The 9527-nt window shown below is 36.2% G+C and overlaps 1 pseudogene; it reads left to right on the forward strand.

The window, feature by feature from the left end:
• The first annotated feature begins 3488 nt into the window (after positions 1–3488).
• Positions 3489–9117, forward strand: LOC105766999 (pectate lyase-like; annotated as a pseudogene).
• Positions 9118–9527: the final 410 nt, after the last annotated feature.

The raw sequence follows: 9527 nt of genomic DNA on the forward strand, positions 1-9527 counted from the left end.
GAAGTCCATTGTAACTCGCTCCTATTTCCATTTCGTATCATCACTGGCTGCAATAAACCAAAAGGTACCTAATGTTTAGCTTTAACTCACTAACATACCAAACATTTTGATACGAAGTCAGAAATCTCTCGTTTCATTCCCAGCCACCAATACATCTGTTTCAAATCATTATACATCTTATTACTTCCCGAATGAACGAACAAGCTACCACTATGAGCTTCATGCAATATTTTCTGAATGAGCTCTGGATTCTTCAATACTCAAATCCTGCCTTTGAAAAATAAACAATAATCAGATCAAATATGAAATTCTGAATCAGAAGTTAACTCACTCTGCGTCCGTTTAGCTAGGAACTTGTCATCACATTTTTGAGCCTCGCAGATCTACTGTAAAAATGTCAGTCTAGATTTCAACTCAGCTAAAATTGAACCATCATCAAAAAACATTATTTGTGTATTTATCGCTCACAAAGCAAATAAAGACCTTCTACTCAGAGATTAGCAATTACGTTTGCTTTACCTGGATGATAATCAATAATCAAATCATAGTCCTTCAATAACTTCAGCCACCTACGTTGTCTCAGATTAAATCTTTCTGTGTCATTAAATACTTAAAACTCTTATGATTGGTAAATATATGACATTTTTTTCCGTACAAATGGTGTCGCCAAATCTTCAACGTGAACACAATAGCTGCCAATTCTAAATCATGAGTAGGATAATTCTTTTCGTGTGGCTTTAACAATCTGGAAGTATAAGCTATCACTTTGCCTTCTGCATTAAAAAACAGCACAAACCATTCAAAGATGCATCATAGAAAATCACAAATTCTTTACCCAATTCAGTTTGAACTAGTACTGGTGCCTCAGTCAACGGTGCTTTCAACTGATTGATACTTTGCTTACATTTCTCGGACCATTCAAATTTCACATCTTTCTGTAACAGGCTTGTCATCAGTGTAGCAATCATCAAGAATCCTTTAACGAATCTTCTGTAATACGTAGCTAATTCTAGAAAACTTCTAACTTCTGACACATTTCTCGGATGCTTCTAGTCAACAACTGCTAAAATTTTACTTGGATAAACATTGATGCCTTCAGTAGGTACAATATGTCCCAAAAATTTGACTTTTCGGAGCCAAAATTCACATTTCCTAAATTTGGTAAATAATTTCTTATCACGCAGGGTTTGCAGTACAATTCTCAAATGCTCGACATGCTCAGACTCATGTCATGAATGAATCAGAATGTAGTCAATGAATAACACAACGAACCTGCCTAAATACGGTCTGAAGATTCTATTCATCAAATCCAAACAACATCACAAGAAAATCATAATGTTTGTACTAAAAGTAGTTTTTGGCACATCCGAATCTTTAACTCGTAGCTGATAGTAGCTATAGCGAAGATCAATCATTGAAAATACTATTGCACCTTACAGCTGGTCAAACAAATCGTCATTCGCGGCAATAGATATTTATTCTTGATCGTAACTTTCTTGAGCTAGCGGTAGTTTATACACAATCTCATTGATCCGTCCTTTTTCTTAACAAACAGAACAGGTGCACCCCAAGGTGAAAAATTGGGTCGAGCGAAACCCCTATTTGTCAATTCTTGCAATTGTGCTTTCAACTCTTTCAACTCAGTAGGAGCCGTTATGTAAAGTGCTATCGATATCAATGATGTTCCCGGTAGTAACTCAATAGCAAACTCAATCTCTCTGTTCAACGGTAATCTAGATAACTCCTTAGGTAACACATCAAGAAACTCACAAACCACTGGCAGTAATTCAATTTTTAACTCAGATACTTTAGAATCCGGTACATATGTAAGGTAAGGGTCGCAACCTTTTCTCACATATCTCTGTCTTGAGATTTCAATAGGCAACCCACACAAACTATCTGATTCAATTCGGAGTGTCTCACCATTCTGTCATTTCAATACAATAAGCTTTCGTCTACAGTTCACAATAGCATCGTGCAGAGTCAACCAATCCATGCCCAAAATCACATCAAATTCATCAAATAGAAATAGCATCAAATTAGCCAAAAAACTGTAACCCCAAGTCATCAAAGGACAGTTCTTGCAAACCTTATCAACTAACACATACTCACCTAGGGGGTTTGACACTTTAACCATGAATTCAGTGGATGAAATAGGTAAATTCTTACTTGATACAAAATTCATGCATACATACAAATGGGTTGATCTCGGATCAATCAAAGCAGTAACATCAGTATCTAAAATAGAGAATATACTAGTAATAACATCAGGTGCAGAAGCTTCCTCTCATTCGCGAATACCTTCAGCCCTAGCTAGTGCTTGTGTTTCAAATCTCACAGCAGAGTCTTTTGTTCCACCATGGCTACTACTCACATTTCTAGGATTACGAGGTGGTTACCCCTCGAGGTAGTGCTGATGGGTCAAACATTCTAAACTTTTTCTTTTTCAGATATTTTCAGGCAATCACAAATAAAATGCTTATACGAACCCTATTTGAAACACGCATTGTCTTTCGCCCTACATTCGCCAAAATGTCGGTGTCCACACAGTTGACAATCAGGTTTATTATTTTTAATGCTACCTACGCTCGCTACACACATAGCTTGCGTCTTTGAACCTGTATACTGTTTGCCTCGGTCTCTATCAAGGTATCCCACTAAAGTAATTGAACGATTATGGTGTTCTTTCGATCTCTTCGATGATGACTGATATGACTTCCCAGTTGATCCTTTTCTTGAGTCTCTACCTTCCAAATTAGCTTTTCTTTTCTCTTTTCTAAGCTCTTCAGATTTATGTGATCTATAAACTAAAACAATGAATTCTTTCAGCTCGAGAATCTCTACTATAAGCTTTATATCCTTGTTTAACATGTCTCCAAACCGCTTACACATTACAGTCCCAGTTGGAATGCACTCCCAGGCATATTTACTCAATTGGACAAGCTCTCATTCATACTCTAACAATGTCATACGACCATGTTTATGCTCAAGAAATTCATTGTGTTTCTAATCAAGAAATCTTTGACTTATGTATTTCTTTCAAAACTCAGTTTGGAAAAATTCCCAGTTTATATGCTCTCTAGGCACAACTGAAATCAACGTGTTCCACCATTGGTAAGCTGAGTCTTTCAACAGAGATACAACACATTTAACACATTCGACTGGTGTACAAGACAATTCGTTGAAAACCCTGATCATATTTTCTAACCAGAATTTCGGTCTCTCAGGTTCATCTTCAGCAGTAGCTCTAAATTTTTCAGCCCCGTACTTACAAATCTTATCAACAGACGGCTTATTAACTCGTAAAAGATCCGAAACTTGAGGACTAATAAGGACCGATTGGGGAACAAGTAGGGGTGAAGGTCATTGAGCCGTTGGGTTTGTTAGTACGAACTCGGTAAACCACTCACTCATTATCTAGAAGAAGGCTTCCTTAGCCTCTCCTCCCAGCCCTTAGATACAGGCCTTGAACCACTTTACGTTGCCCCATGAACAGAGGCTTACGTGTTACTTTCAAGTTCATTATAGTCGACTTGGTTAGATGTTATAACTATACAAAAACATAATTCAAAACGAGTTAAGAGTTATCACACTATCACATGTTATATAATGGCATGTATATCTAGACTCACACATGCTACGTTTAGTATAAAAATTGACTAAATCGTAGCCAGGCCATGTGGACATTCGAAGTTGATGTGTCCCAGCCCGTGCTGAGCCCATGTAACTCTTTAACTTGGGTTACACGGCCAAGCCATACGCCTGTGTGCCAAGCCGTGTACCCTTCAAAATGGCCTCACACGCCCATGTGCCAACCCGTGTGCTAGGCCGTATAACTGCCTGACTTGCAACCCTTTGTAAGCTACAGGGGACACACGACCATGTTGCATGGTTGTGTCACACACGATTGAGACGCACGTTCGTGTCTTAAGCCGTGTGGACAAGAAATAGGCTATTTTCAAGCCAATTCTTTCACCCAAAATGTGTACACTTGTGCAACTCAAATGCACCCAATTAAAGCTTCAAAAATGCACCTAAAATTTGCATAATCAAGCTAATACAATATGATACTAATTCATACAACCAATATGCCCTAGAGAACCTCCATTTACATGACATTAAACAGATCCAAACACAAGCATAATATAGTCATTAATAACTTAACATTTGCAATCTAAATTCCATACCATTTCATACCACATTTGTCACATTCAAACACACCAAAATGGTCATTCATAACATGTATTCACTTGACCACTCCAACACATACCATTCAAGTACCAAAATGCCAAAACATTTACAATTATAAACCATACATACATACTAACATAACCACCAAACCTTTCAATAGTGATACTATAATTACAAGCCAAAACATAATGGCTATAATATCAAACAAAACACCTATACATGCCATTATAATTAAGACTTAAAAACGTCAAAATCCATCAATATAGCCGATGGATAGTGTGATAGATCTCCGACGACTTTCCTACTCGAACGAGCTTTCAATTAACTACAAAACATAGAAAAATACACAAGGTAAGCATGTTATACTTAGTAAGTTTCTAACATATGTCATCTAAGCTTGTCACTACATTACACAGTTTCAAAACACATATAATTCAATCCATCATTATAATAGATAATACTAAAGCTTAAACATATGAATTCATGCTCTTCATTGTCATAAAAGCACACACTTCTTACCTTCCACCATAATAAGGTAAATTGACTTAACAACTCTTACCAAAGCTCACACGAAGTTATTTCTTTTTACCAATCGATAGCCAAAGCAAACTCATTTCATAATTCGATAGTCGAAGCTATCTATTTTCATAATTTGATAGCCGAAGCTATCCCTTTACATAGTTTGATGGTCGTCACCATCTCTTTTCATAATTTGATAGTCGAAGCTATCCCTTTTCATTGTTTGATGGTCGTCACCATCCCTTTTCATAATTTGATAGTCGAAGCTATCCCTTTCCAGTAGTCGATGATTATCGATATGCCGTTGGATTTTTCCACTTAGACACAATTGGATATTATATAAAATAATAGCATTTAAAACATAATTTGAAATATTATTTAAATGTACGAACTTACCTCGATGGTAAACATAGAAATGCTGTTGCTTAATCTGAAGCTTTTTCTTTGCCTCAATCTAGAGCCATACGCAGTCTATCTTGATCTAAATGAATAAATTTGATCAATTTAATAACTATTCTATTCAATTCAACCCTAATTCACATTTTTGAAAATTACACTTTTTTCGCTAATGTTTTGATTTGTTCAAATTAGTCCTTAGGGTCGTAAAATGAAATTCATGCAAATTCACCCCTAACCAACCCTAGCCAAATTTCTTACAAGCTCATACTAGCTCACACATTTCATTATTTCACAAATTACACCATGAATATTTCACATTTTTAACTTTAATCCATAGTAGAAAATTTCAACAAAAATCACTTACTAAAAGTTGTTTATCTAACAACTAACCATTTTCTTTCATCAAACATACAAATCAATAAATACACATTTATGGTAAATCCCTAAACTTTTAAAAAAATTTCAAATTAGTCCCCAGGCTATCTAGATTAACCTACAATGATCCCGAAAACATAGAAGTCATTAAAAACGGAATAAAAACTACTCACATGCAAGCAAAAGAGTGATGGACGAATGTTGGATCTTCTTCTATGGCTTTCCTTAGGTTAAATTTTGGTTGAATATGATTAAATAAAGATGATTACATTGATTTTTCTTAATTTTTATCATTATTTACCAATTTACCTTTATAACCCTTTAAAACATTAAAAATTTCATTAATACCAAGCCATGTACATCCACGATCTTCATTAATGGTCTAATTGCTACATAAGGACTCATAATTTAAGGTTCTATAGCTATTTAATACCTTTAGCTATGAGAACACTACTTTTGCACTTTATGCGATTTAGTCCATTTTATCAAATTCATCATGCAAACTGTAAAATTTCGTATTAAAATTTTTATACAGTAATATTAACTTGTTGTAGACGTTAAAATAATAATCAAATAAATGTTTCTACATCAGAATTATTGTCCCGAAACAATTGTTCTGATTTCACTAAAAACAAGCTGTTACACAGTTATTTCCAAGAGCTAGGCTTTCATAGTTAGTATAAGAATCGCTATGGGTATTTCTAGTTATAGTTATATTTTTTTCTGTTGTTATTTTTTTTTGTAATCCCAACCCTGGAAGCTCACATCACTGAATATGACGAGTACTGGAAGGCACGAGAATTGGAAGCCATTAAGAACCTGGACAACGCCTATCACCCCAACCCGGAGGACGTGGTCCGCCATTACAATGACCACTTCTCTAGGACCATGCTTGAGTTTAATAGCACAGAAAGGATGTTGAAGGAATCGAAAAAGGGTCTGTGTCACGTTACCAACCCTGTTGATAGGTGCTAGCAATGTGATCCTGACTGGGAAAAGAACAAGAAGAAGTTGGCTGACTGTGCCCCTAGATTTGCTCGTGGTTCTACCACTGGAAAGGGTGGTGAGTTTTATGTGGTCACTGATCCTATAAATAATGTTGTTGACCCCAAGCCAAGAACTCTGAGTCATGCTGCAACCCAAACCGGACCACTTTGGATCACTTTCAAAAGGTCCATGACCATTAAGCTGGAATAGGAGCTCATTGTTACAAGTGACAAGATCATTGATGCGAGGGGAGCCAATATGAAAATTTGCAATGCTGCTGGTATTACTTTCTAGTTTACAAAGCATGTTTTTATCCATGGCCTCCATATCCATCACATTATTCCCACCAAGTGATGTGAACCAGCCTACGAACCTAGCTAACACCAAACGAGGTCCCCTCGAGCTCCCCATTGGACCAATTACTCAAGCTCCCCATTGGACCAATTACTTGAGCTCGAGCTAAACATTTTAAAGAATCACTATCCACTCTAGTTGAACGAACTTGGGAGAAAGCTACAAAGGGGTTGGATGACTCATCAAGTAGCATCTTCAATTTATTGGAAGCTGAATTCAAATCAGCTAGCTAACTTAGCTAGCTAGACTTGAACATCTTAATTATTTTAGCTCATTTAATTTTGTTTAGCTCAATACAGCTTGAATTACATTTCTTAAATGTGTCTTAGTCCATTACGTATTTAGTTGTGTGTTTAATTTTTTTTAAAGTTATTTTTTAATTTGTCTTACCAGGTTTTAAGGTATACGACTGGACAAATGCACATTACTGATTCAATGAGGCTCATTCAATGAGGCGCATGTACCTGAATATGCTTGAACTTTGGGAGCTGATTATTAGCTGAACATACATGTACCTTCCAGGTTCATCAAAGCTAATTATTATGGAAGCATGTATCCGACCATGCACATACAGAGGGCATCATCTTTCAGCTAAATATTCATGTATCTAGCCGATACATAGGAGCTAATTAATGTAGCACATTGTACCCTATTTGTGCATGAATCTTAAGCTACTATTTAGTGCATTCATTCAGCTCATTATTCATGCATCCATTGCCAAAAGATATGAGCAGATTCGCTACCCTTTAAGAGATCATTCGTTGTTTGCTGATTCACACCTCAAGTCTCCTCATAACCAAGTGTTCACATCTCAAAGACCATTCGATTGCAAGCAAGGACATTCACCAGCTACTTCTCATTTGGTGCACCTTTTAGACATTACTTTCATTCACCGAATCCAACTCCATTTAGCTTACCCATCAACACCATGAACCAAGGTTGTTTCGGCGCCTACTTAGTTAAATTCATTGGATTATTCCAGCTGGAAATCAAATCACTTTAGCTTCATGTATCTACTTTTAAATCATGTCCATTTGGCTGGTAGTCTATTAGCTTATAAATAGCACAATTGTAAACCTTTTGAAGGTTAACTAAGAACTTTTGACATACAAGAATTATAACTTTGTGAGTTATTCACTCTCATTTTTCTTTGAGATTCAACTTGACTTATCTAGCTAAGCTAGTGGCGTCATCCTTGTTTCTTTCTGAACTTATCACTCGTCCGAGTGTGGTGTTAAAACTTATACCGTTGGTTCCTATCTTGCTAGATAGTGGGTCACGGTCCTATCCAACTATCCATCTTTTCACCTTAAAACTTATAAGATTCGGGTCCTTAATCTCTATTAATGGTTCTTTCTTATTTTAAGTTCTTTTATCCATCTATCTATCAAACTATCTTTGTTATTAATTTCGCTGCCGATTTAAACTATCTTCTTAAATTTATCTTTTTTTAAACCAAAAATGAGAACTACTTAATTTTTGATGGGCAATCAAACAACTCAATTACATCCTGTAAGCGAGTTCGTATCACCAAGGGTGGCAAGATCAAGGATGGTGAAAACCACCTTGGGTTACGGACTGGCAGCGATGGAGATGGAGTCTCTCTTTTTGAGGCAACCAATATTTGGCTCGACTAACTTTCCCTTCACCATTGCATTGATGGTCTTATAGATGTCATTCAAGGGTCCATTGCCGTTACCATTTCTAACTGCCACTTCACTAACCACAACAATGTACTCTTACTTTCTTTTCTATTTTAAACTAGGCACGATGAGGAATTTTTTGAGTAACAAAATAGTATAATTGAAATGAAAAAAGTTACAGGTGATGTTGTTCAGAGTAAGAGACTCCTACAGTGCCGACGAGAAGATGCAAGTCACTATTGCTTTGAACCACTTTGGTAAAGGATAGGTAGAGAGGATGCCTAGGTGTCGATTTGGTTTTATTCATGTCATCAACAATCACTACAATCATTGGTTTTTGTATGCCATTGGTGGCACCAGCCACCCTACAATTACCAGCCAGGGAAATAGGTATTCCGCACCAGGCACCTTTGCGACTAAGGAGGTGACCTGTAGGGGCCTCTTAAAACCGGCACAATGGAAGAATTGGAACTAGGTATCACAAGGTGACCATTTCGAAAACGATCCCATTTTTAATCCATCCGGTAATTTGAGTGCCAGCAGCCAATTTGGTGCCGACAAAATGATGCCTTTCAAACCTGTTCAAATAGTCCCCAAACTCACAAAGTATATCGGACCACTCAGCTGCACAATATGCCGTCCTTACTAAATACATTATTTTTATATGCATGTGTCTTTTTCACGTACAACATTTGATACCCAAGCATAGTACATTTGTGATTTTTTGTGAATGATTGTCAATGAATTTTCTTTTAGGTGAATCAACCTTATTCTCTTCTTCTCTCTTCCTAATAGATAATTACAATTTTTTTCATAAGTGTATCTGTAGAACTCATAAATTTAGAACATAAATGTATGTTTGAAAATAATAGATAATAAATAATGAAATGTGTGGTTTAAAATAAATTAACCATAATAACACCGATTATCATGGTGTTGTTATCAATCTTAAGTTGGTGTGGACACCAACTTAATCAATTACATTAATCTAACATATCAAATATATATATTCTATTGCAAGGTTTTCTTGGATTTGTGCTAACCTTTAAATTTAAGTGA

This window comes from Gossypium raimondii, chromosome 5 (assembly GCF_025698545.1).
Source record: "Gossypium raimondii isolate GPD5lz chromosome 5, ASM2569854v1, whole genome shotgun sequence".
Classification (NCBI taxonomy): Eukaryota; Viridiplantae; Streptophyta; class Magnoliopsida; order Malvales; family Malvaceae; genus Gossypium; species Gossypium raimondii.